A 10598-nucleotide genomic window follows, 5' to 3' on the forward strand; every position below is an offset into this window, starting at 1 on the left:
AAAGCTAGAAAAATCCACACAGAGTTTACAAAAAATCTCCACACCTGACTAACGGTGTGGAGGGCAAATCTGCTTCCCCAGAGCTTCCAGCTAAGCTGACTGAATATATCATACTGACAAGCTGGACGAGAGAAAACATAAAATGAGCTGAACGATTAAGTCCACAGCAAGTGGACAACAAAAGAACAAGCAAGGACTTATCTTTGCTGAAATGGACAGGCTATCAGAGAAATCCAAGGAGAGATCTGAATCCAACCAAGAAACATTGACAGCTGGCACTGGCTGAAGACTAGAGCCAGGCTAAATAGCAGAGCCAGAAGAGATGATCAGTGGAAGCAGCTGCTAATGCTAAATCCAAGGAGCAGCAGTTCCACTTAAAACCACCGGAGGGAGCCCAAGGGCAGAATTCACAAAAGTGCCATTTACAACCACCGGAGGGAGCCCAAGAACGGAATTCACAACTGTACCCCCCCTTGAGGAGGGGTCACCGAACCCTCACCAGAGCCCCAGGCCGATCAGGACGAGCCAAGTGAAAAGCACGAGCCAAATCGGCACCATGGACATCAGAGGCAACAACCCAAGAATTATCCTCCTGGCCATAACCCTTCCACTTGACAAGATACTGAAGCTTCCGCCTCGAAAAACGAGAATCAAAAATCTTCTCCACCACATATTCCAACTCCCCCTCAACCAACACCGGAGCAGGAGGATCAACAGAGGGAACAACGGGCACCACATATCTCCGCAACAAAGATCTATGGAAAACATTATGGATGGAAAAAGAAGCTGGAAGGGCCAAACGAAAAGATACCGTATTGATAATCTCAGAAATCTTATAAGGACCAATAAAGCGAGGCTTGAACTTAGGGGAAGAAACCTTCATAGGAACATGACGAGAAGATAACCAGACTAAATCCCCAACACGAAGCCGGGGACCAACACACCGACGGCGGTTAGCAAAACGTTGAGCCTTTTCCTGAGACAACGTCAAATTGTCCACCACATGAGTCCAAATCTGCTGTAACCTGTCCACCACAGAATCCACACCAGGACAGTCAGAAGGCTCAACCTGCCCTGAAGAAAAACGAGGATGAAAACCAAAATTACAAAAGAAAGGTGAAACCAAAGTAGCCGAACTAGCCCGATTATTAACCCCTCCCTGACATCTGACGTACTATCCCGTCGAGGTGGGGTGGGCCCCCATGACCACGGACGGGATAGTACGTCATACGCGATCGGCCGCGCTCACGGGGGGAGCGTGGCCGATCGCGGCCGGGTGTCAGCTGCATATCGCAGCTGACATCCGGCACTATGTGCCAGGAGCGGTCACGGACCGCCCCCGGCACATTAACCCCCGGCACACCGCGATCAAACATGATCGCGGTGTACCGGCGGTATAGGGAAGCATCGCGCAGGGAGGGGGCTCCCTGCGGGCTTCCCTGAGACCCCCGGAGCAACGCGATCTGATCGCGTTGCTCTGAGGGTCTCCTACCTCCCTCCTCGCCGCAGGTCCCAGATCCAAGATGGCCGCGGCATCCGGGTCCTGCAGGGAGGGAGGTGGCTTACCGAGTGTCTGCTCAGAGCAGACACTTGGTAAGCCTGCAGCCCTGCACAGCAGATCGCAGATCTGGCAGAGTGCTGTGCACACTGCCAGATCAATGATCTGTGATGTCCCCCCCTGGGACAAAGTAAAAAAGTAAAAAAAAAATTCCCCACATGTGTGTAAAAAAATAAATAAAAAAAATATCCTAAATAAAGAAAAAAAAAAAATTATTCCCATAAATACATTTCTTTAGCTAAATAAAATAAAAAAAACAATAAAAGTACACATATTTAGTATCGCCACGTCCGTAACGACCCAACCTATAAAACTGCCCCACTAGTTAACCCCTTCAGTAAACACCGAAAGAAAAAAAAAAAAACGAGGCAAAAAACAACGCTTTATTATCATACCGCCGAACAAAAAGTGGAATAACACGCGATCAAAAAGACTGATATAAATAACCATGATACCGCTGAAAACGTCATCTTGTCCCGCAAAAAACGAGCCACCATACAGCATCATCAGCAAAAAAATAAAAAAGTTATAGTCCTGAGAATAAAGCGATACCAAAATAATTATTTTTTCTATAAAATAGTTTTTATCGTATAAAAGCGCCAAAACATAAAAAAAATGATATAAATGAGGTATCGCTGTAATCGTACTGACCCGACGAATAAAACTGCTTTATCAATTTTACCAAACGCGGAACGGTATAAACGCCTCCCCAAAAAGAAATTCATGAATAGCTGGTTTTTGATCACTCTGCCTCACAAAAATCGGAATAAAAAGCGATCAAAAAATGTCACGTGTCCGAAAATGTTACCAATAAAAACGTCAACTCGTCCCGCAAAAAACAAGATCTCACATGACTCAACTGGACTGAAATATGGAAAAATTATAGCTCTCAAAATGTGGTAACGCAAAAAATATTTTTTGCAATGAAAAGCGTCTTTCAGTGTGTGACGGCTGCCAATCATAAAAATCCGCTAAAAAACCCGCTATAAAAGTAAATCAAACCCCCCTTCATCACCCCCTTAGTTAGGGAAAAATAAAAAAATTAAAAAATGTATTTATTTCCATTTTCCCATTAGGGTTAGGGTTAGGGCTAGAGTTAGGACTAGAGTTAGGACTAGAGTTAGGGCTAGGGTTAGGGTTAGGGCAAGGGTTAGGGCTAGGGTTAGGGCTAGGGTTGGGGCTAGGGTTGGGGCTAGGGTTAGGGCTAGGGTTGGGGTTAGGGTTAGGGCTAGGGTTAGGGCTAGGGTTAGGGCTAGTGTTACGGCTATTGTTACGGCTAGTGTTACGGCTAGTGTTAGGGCTAGGGTTATTGCTAGGGTTAGGGCTAGGGTTGGGGCTAGGGTTGGGGCTACAGTTAGGGTTGGGGCTAAAGATAGGGTTAGGGTTTGGATTACATTTACGGTTGGGAATAGGGTTGGGTGTGTCTGGGTTAGAGGAGTGGTTAGGGTTACTGTTGGGATTAGGGTTAGGGGTGTGTTTGGATTAGGGTTTCAGTTATAATTGGGGGGTTTCCACTGTTCAGGCACATCAGGGGCTTTCCAAACGGGACATGGCATCCGATCTGAATTCCAGCCAATTCTGCGTTGAAAAAGGAAAACAGTGCTCCTTCCCTTCCGAGCTCTCCCGTGTGCCCAAACAGGGGTTTACCCCAACATATGGGGTATCAGCGTACTCAGGACAAATTGGACATCATCTTTTGGGGTCCAATTTCTCCTGATACCCTTGTGAAAATACAAAACTGGAGGCTAAAATATCATTTTTGTGAAAAAAAAAAAAAGAATTTTTATTTTCACGGCTCTGCGTTATAAACTGTAGTGAAACACTTGGGGGTTCAAAGTTCTCACAACACATCTAGATAAGTTCCTTGGGGGGTCTAGTTTCCAATATGGGGTCACTTGTGGGGGGTTTGTACTGTTTGGGTACATCAGGGGCTCTGCAAATGCAACGTGACGCCTGCAGACCAATCCATTTAAGTCTGCATTCCAAATGGCGCTCCTTCCCCTCCGAGCTCTGTCATGCACCCAAACAGTGGTTCCCCCCCACATATGGGGTATCAGCGTACTCAGGACAAATTGGACAACAAATTTTGGGGTCCAATTTATCCTGATACCCTTGTGAAAATACAAAACTGGGGCCTAAAAAATCATTTTTGTGAAAAAAAAATAGAATTTTTATTTTCACGGCTCTGCGTTATAAACTGTAGTGAAACACTGGGGGGTTTAAAGTTCTCACAACACATCTAGATAAGTTCCTTGGGGGGTCTAGTTTCCAATATGGGGTCACTTGTGGGGGGTTTGTACTGTTTGGGTACATCAGGGGCTCTGCAAATGCAACGTGACGCCTGCAGACCAATCCATTTAAGTCTGCATTCCAAATGGCGCTCCTTCCCTTCCGAGCTCTGTCATGCGCCCAAACAGTGATTCCCCCCCACATATGGGGTATCAGCATACTCAGGACAATTTGGACAACAACTTTTGAGGTCCAATTTATCCTGATACCCTTGTGAAAATACAAAACTGGGGGCTAAAAAATCATTTTTGTGAAAAAAAAAAGAATTTTTATTTTCACGGCTCTGCCTTATAAACTGTAGTGAAACACTTGGGGGTTCAAAGCTCTCAAAACACATCTAGATAAGTTCATTAGGGGGTCTACTTTCCAAAATGGTGTCACTTGTGGGGGTTTTTAATGTTTAGGCACATCAGGGGCTCTGCAAACGCAACATGGCATCCCATCTTAATTCCAGTCAATTTTGCATTGAAAAGTAAAATAGCACTCCTTCCCTTCCGAGCTCTGCTATGCGCCCAAACAGTGATTCCCCCCCACATATGGGGTATCGTCGTACTCAGGACAAATTGCACAACAACTCTTGTGGTCTAATTTCTTCTCTTACCCTTGGGGAAATAAAAAAATGGGGGCGAAAAGATCATTTTTGTGAAAAAATATGATTTTTTATTTTTACGGCTCTGCATTATAAACTTCTGTGAAGCACTTGTTGGGTCAAAGTGCTCAACACACATCTAGATAAGTTCCTTAGGGGGTCTACTTTCCAAAATGGTGTCACTTGTGGGGGGTTTCAATGTTTAGGCACATCAGGGGCTCTCCAAATGCAACATGGCGTCCCATCTCAATTCCAGTCAATTTTGCATTGAAAAGTCAAATGGCGCTCCTTCCCTTCCGAGCTCTGCCCTGCGCCCAAACAATGGTTTACACCCACATATGGGGTATCAGCGTACTCAGGACAAATTGCACAACAATTTTTGGGGTCCAATTTCTTCTCTTACCCTTGGGAAAATAAAAAATTGGGGGCGAAAACATCATTTTTGTGAAAAAATATGATTTTTTATTTTTACGGCTCTGCATTATAAACTTCTATGAAGCACTTGTTGGGTCAAAGTGCTCACCACACATCTAGATAAGTTCCTTAGGGGGTCTACTTTCCAAAATGGTGTCACTTGTGGGGGATTTCAATGTTTAGGCACATCAGGGGCTCTCCAAATGCAACATGGCGTCCCATCTCAATTCCAGTCAATTTTGCATTGAAAAGTCAAATGGCGCTCCTTTCCTTCCGAGCTCTGCCATGCGCCCAAACAGTGGATTACCCCCACATATGGGGTATCAGCGTACTCAGGACAAATTGTACAACAAATTTTGGGGTCTATTTTCTCCTGTTACCCTTGGTAAAATAAAACAAATTGGATCTGAAATAAATTTTGTGTGAAAAAAAGTTAAATGTTCATTTTTATTTAAACATTCCAAAAATTCCTGTGAAACACCTGAAGGGTTAATAAACTTCTTGAAAGTGGTTTTGAGTACCTTGAGGGGTGCAGTTTTTAGAATGGTGTCACACTTGGGTATTTTCTGTCATATAGACCCCTCAAAATGACTTCAAATGAGATGTGGTCCCTAAAAAAAATGGTGTTGTAAAAATGAGAAATTGCTGGTCAACTTTTAACCCTTATAACCTCGTCACAAAAAAAATTTTGGTTCCAAAATTGTGCTGATTTAAAGTAGACATGTGGGAAATGTTACTTATTAAGTATTTTGCGTGACATATGTCTGTGATTTAAGGGCATAAAAATTAAAAGTTGGAAAATTGCGAAATTTTCAAAATTTTCGCCAAATATTCGTTTTTTTTCACAAATAAACGCAAGTTATATCGAAGAAATTTTACCACTATCATGAAGTACAATATGTCACGAGAAAACAATGTCAGAATCGCCAAGATCCGTTGAAGCGTTCCAGAGTTATAACCTCATAAAGGGACAGTGGTCAGAATTGTAAAAATTGGCCCGGTCATTAACGTGCAAACCACCCTTGGGGGTGAAGGGGTTAAGGGCAAACTCGGCCAACGGCAAGAAGGTCACCCAATCATCCTGATCAGTAGGGTTGAGCGACCTTGACCTTTTTAGAGTCGAGCCGTGTTTCGCGAAACCCGACTATCTTAGAAGTCGAGTCGAGTGGAATCGGCCGATTATCGCGAAAAGTCGTGTATCGACCGAAACACGAAACCCAATGCAAGTCAATGGGGGAGCATAGTCGGCAGTGAGTGGAGGCCAGGAAAACACCAACACTGCCCATTTTAATGGAAAAAACACCCATTCTTGTTACTGAAGGTTGTCAATCGTAATTTACCTTATAATAATAGTTAGGCATTGGAAATTGGGGGTCATTTGGCTAAAGTTGTGGGGGGTAGGGCTGGTTCAAGTAATTAGTGGGCCCAGGAAATCTGAACCACGTCACGGCAGTGGAGCAGGGAGAGGTAAGTATTTCAACTTTGCAAGTGCTGTGATCCTGAGCAAGCAGGGGGGCCCACTCGTTGGCATTGGCACTGCCACAGGGCCCCTCAAAGTACAGCGGTGTGTTTGCACGGCGGGGGCGCCTCCCACCGGCAGCAACACTTTTGCGTACTATGAGAGGCCCTGTGCCAGTGACGTCGTATTCCTCCCCCACCTGATGAAGGAACCTGCACTTTCATCTGCACCTTCCTCTTTGTCCCCGTGTAAGGTGGTATGGTATGCGGGAAGAGGAACCTGACTTTCAGCAGGGTCACAATCTTGCTGTGTAGCGTGCACGGGGAATTTTGCGTTATGGGTCAATGTACCAGCAGACTCATCTATCACTGGCTGGGCAATGAGCAGGATGAGGAGGAAACACAGATATAGGCCCAAAGAATAAAGTTGGCTAAATGCAGTTCAAAATTGGTAACACAGGACTAACCAGGGGGCATTGCAGTGGAGGACAACTGGAATGAGAGGCTGACACAGAGAGTAGGCCCAAATCAGTAAGTAGTCGAAATGCAGTTCAAAATTGGCAACCGTAGTAAACAGGCGGCACAGCTTTGTTCAGTGGAGGAGAACAGCAAGGAGTGGCAGACACCGTAGGCCCCAACCCAACTAGTAGGCCAAATGCAGTCTAACATTAGCAACTACTTAACGAGAGCCTGAAAATGGAATTTCAGGACAGGAAACCAGGAGAACAGCAAGGAGCGGCAGACACTGTTAGTAGGCCCCAAACCAACTAGTATGCCAAATGCAGTTGTTCCATTTAACCACTATTTAACAAGATCCTCAAGATAGAAGCTCAGGAAAGGCAACCTGGAGAACACCTTGGAGTGGAACACACCGTCTCTACACCCCATACCCAATTTGTAAGCCTAATGCAGTGTAGTTTCCAACAACTACTAAACGAGAGCATTAAGATCGAAGCAATGTGGACGAAACCTGGGTCACACCTTGGGGCGGCAGACACCGTTAGTAGGCCCTACCAAAGTTGTACCCCCAATGCAGTTTTAAAATTCCTAGAGGCTGAAAACAAGACTATTGACGCTCAGCTTTTTTAAAAGGAACACAGCTGAATTGAGTGGCGCAGACAGACACAGGTAGTAGGCCTTAAACCAAAAATGTGGCTCACTGCAGCTTAAAAAAGGTTACAGGGTTACACAGGCAGCATTGCTCTGGGCAGTGGAGGACAATTTCAATAGTGGACCGCAGACAGACGCCTACTATTAAAAAAAGGATGCTCTATGCAATAAAAAATAGGTTCCAGGGGTACACGGGCAGCAGTGGTCTGGTCAGTGTAGGAGTAGTAGAAAGAACGGGCCGCAGACAGGCTTCGAAGGCCTAACATAAAAAAATATTGGACTGTAGGCACTTTAACATTGGTTCCAGGGGTACACGGGCAGCAGTAGACTGGTCAGTGTAGTAGTAGTAGAAAGAACGGGCCGCAGACAGGCTTCGAAGGCCTAACATAAAAAAATATTGGACTGTAGGCACTTTAACATTGGTTCCAGGGGTACACGGGCAGCAGTAGACTGGTCAGTGTAGTAGTAGTAGAAAGAACGAGCCGCAGACAGGCTTCGAAGGCCTAACATAAAAAAAATTGGACTGTAGGCACTTTAACATTGGTTCCAGGGGTACACGGGCAGCAGTAGACTGGTCAGTGTAGTAGTAGTAGAAAGAACGGGCCGCAGACAGGCTTCGAAGGCCTAACATAATAAAATGGGCTGGCTGTAGGCAATTTAAAATTGGTTCCAGGGGTACACGGGCAGCAGTGGTCTGGTCAGTGGAGGCCTAGTGGAAGGAGGGACCGCAGACAGGCTTCGAAGGCCTAACATAATAAAATGGGCTGGCTGTAGGCAATTTAAAATTGGTTCCAGGGGTACACGGGCAGCAGTTGTCTGGTCAGTGGAGGCCTAGTGGAAGGAGGGACCGCAGACAGGGTTCGAAGGCCTAACATAATAAAATGGGCTGGCTGTAGGCACTTTATAATTGGTTCCAGGAGTACACGGGCAGCAGTAGACAGGTCAGTGTAGTAGTAGTTGAAAGAACGGGGCATAGACAGGCTTCGAAGGCCTAACATAATAAAATGGGCTGGCTGTAGGCAATTTATGATTGTTTCCAGGGGTACACGGGCAGCAGTAGACAGGTCAGTGGAGGCCTAGTGGAAGGAGGGACCGCAGACAGGCTTCGAAGGCCTGACATAATAAAATTGGACAGGCTGTAGGCACTTTATAATTGGTTCCAGGGGTACACGGGCAGCAGTGGTCTGGTCAGTGGAGGCCTAGTGGAAGGAGGGACCGCAGACAGGCTTCGAAGGCCTAACATAATAAAATGGGCTCGCTGTAGGCAATTTAAAATTGGTTCCAGGGGTACACGGGCAGCAGTGGTCTGGTCAGTGGAGGCCTAGTGGAAGGAGGGACAGCAGACAGGCTTCGAAGGCCTAACATAATAAAATGGGCTGGCTGTAGGCAATTTAAAATTGGTTCCAGGGGTACACGGGCAGCAGTGGTCTGGTCAGTGGAGGCCTAGTGGAAGGAGGGACCGCAGACAGGCTTCGAAGGCCTAACATAATAAAATGGGCTGGCTGTAGGCAATTTATGATAGGTTCCAGGGGTACACGGGCAGCAGTGGTCTGGTCAGTGGAGGCCTAGTGGAAGGAGGGACCGCAGACAGGCTTCGAAGGCCTAACATAATAAAATGGGCTGGCTGTAGGCAATTTATGATTTTTTCCAGGGGTACACGGGCAGCAGTAGACAGGTCAGTGGAGGCCTAGTGGAAGGAGGGACAGCAGACAGGCTTCGAAGGCCTAACATAATAAAATGGGCTGGCTGTAGGCAATTTAAAATTGGTTCCAGGGGTACACGGGCAGCAGTGGTCTGGTCAGTGGAGGCCTAGTGGAAGGAGGGACCGCAGACAGGCTTTGAAGGCCTAACATAATAAAATGGGCTGGTTGTAGGCAATTTATGATTGGTTCCAGGGGTACACGGCCAGCAGTAGACAGGTCAGTGGAGGCCTAGTGGAAGGAGGGACCGCAGACAGGCTTCAAAGGCCTAACATAATAAAATGGGCTGGCTGTAGGCAATTTATGATTGGTTCCAGGGGTACACGGCCAGCAGTAGACAGGTCAGTGGAGGCCTAGTGGAAGGAGGGACCGCAGACAGGCTTCGAAGGCCTAACATAATAAAATGGGCTGGCTGTAGGCAATTTATGATTGGTTCCAGGGGTACACGGGCAGCAGTGGTCTGGTCAGTGGAGGCCTAGTGGAAGGAGGGACCGCAGACAGGCTTCGAAGGCCTAACATAATAAAATGGGCTGGCTGTAGGCAATTTATGATTGGTTCCAGGGGTACACGGCCAGCAGTAGACAGGTCAGTGGAGGCCTAGTGGAAGGAGGGACCGCAGACAGGCTTCGAAGGCCTAACATAATAAAATGGGCTGGCTGTAGGCAATTTATGATTGGTTCCAGGGGTACACGGGCAGCAGTGGTCTGGTCAGTGGAGGCCTAGTGGAAGGAGGGACCGCAGACAGGCTTCGAAGGCCTAACATAATAAAATGGGCTGGCTGTAGGCAATTTATGATTGTTTCCAGGGGTACACGGGCAGCAGTAAACAGGTCAGTGGAGGCCTAGTGGAAGGAGGGACAGCAGACAGGCTTCGAAGGCCTAACATAATAAAATGGGCTGGCTGTAGGCAATTTAAAATTGGTTCCAGGGGTACACGGGCAGCAGTGGTCTGGTCAGTGGAGGCCTAGTGGAAGGAGGGACCGCAGACAGGCTTCGAAGGCCTAACATAATAAAATGGGCTGGCTGTAGGCAATTTAAAATTGGTTCCAGGGGTACACGGGCAGCAGTGGTCTGGTCAGTGGAGGCCTAGTGGAAGGAGGGACCGCAGACAGGCTTCGAAGGCCTAACATAAAAATATATTGGACTGTAGGCACTTTAACATTGGTTCCAGGGGTACACGGGCAGCAGTAGACTGGTCAGTGTAGTAGTAGTAGAAAGAACGGGCCGCAGACAGGCTTCGAAGGCCTAACATAAAAAAAATTGGACTGTAGGCACTTTAACATTGGTTCCAGGGGTACACGGGCAGCAGTAGACTGGTCAGTGTAGTAGTAGTAGAAAGAACGGGCCGCAGACAGGCTTCGAAGGCCTAACATAATAAAATGGGCTGGCTGTAGGCAATTTAAAATTGGTTCCAGGGGTACACGGGCAGCAGTGGTCTGGTCAGTGGAGGCCTAGTGGAAGGAGGGACCGCAGACAGGCTT

Source organism: Ranitomeya variabilis, chromosome 5, assembly GCF_051348905.1.
Source record: "Ranitomeya variabilis isolate aRanVar5 chromosome 5, aRanVar5.hap1, whole genome shotgun sequence".
Lineage (NCBI taxonomy): Eukaryota > Metazoa > Chordata > Amphibia > Anura > Dendrobatidae > Ranitomeya > Ranitomeya variabilis.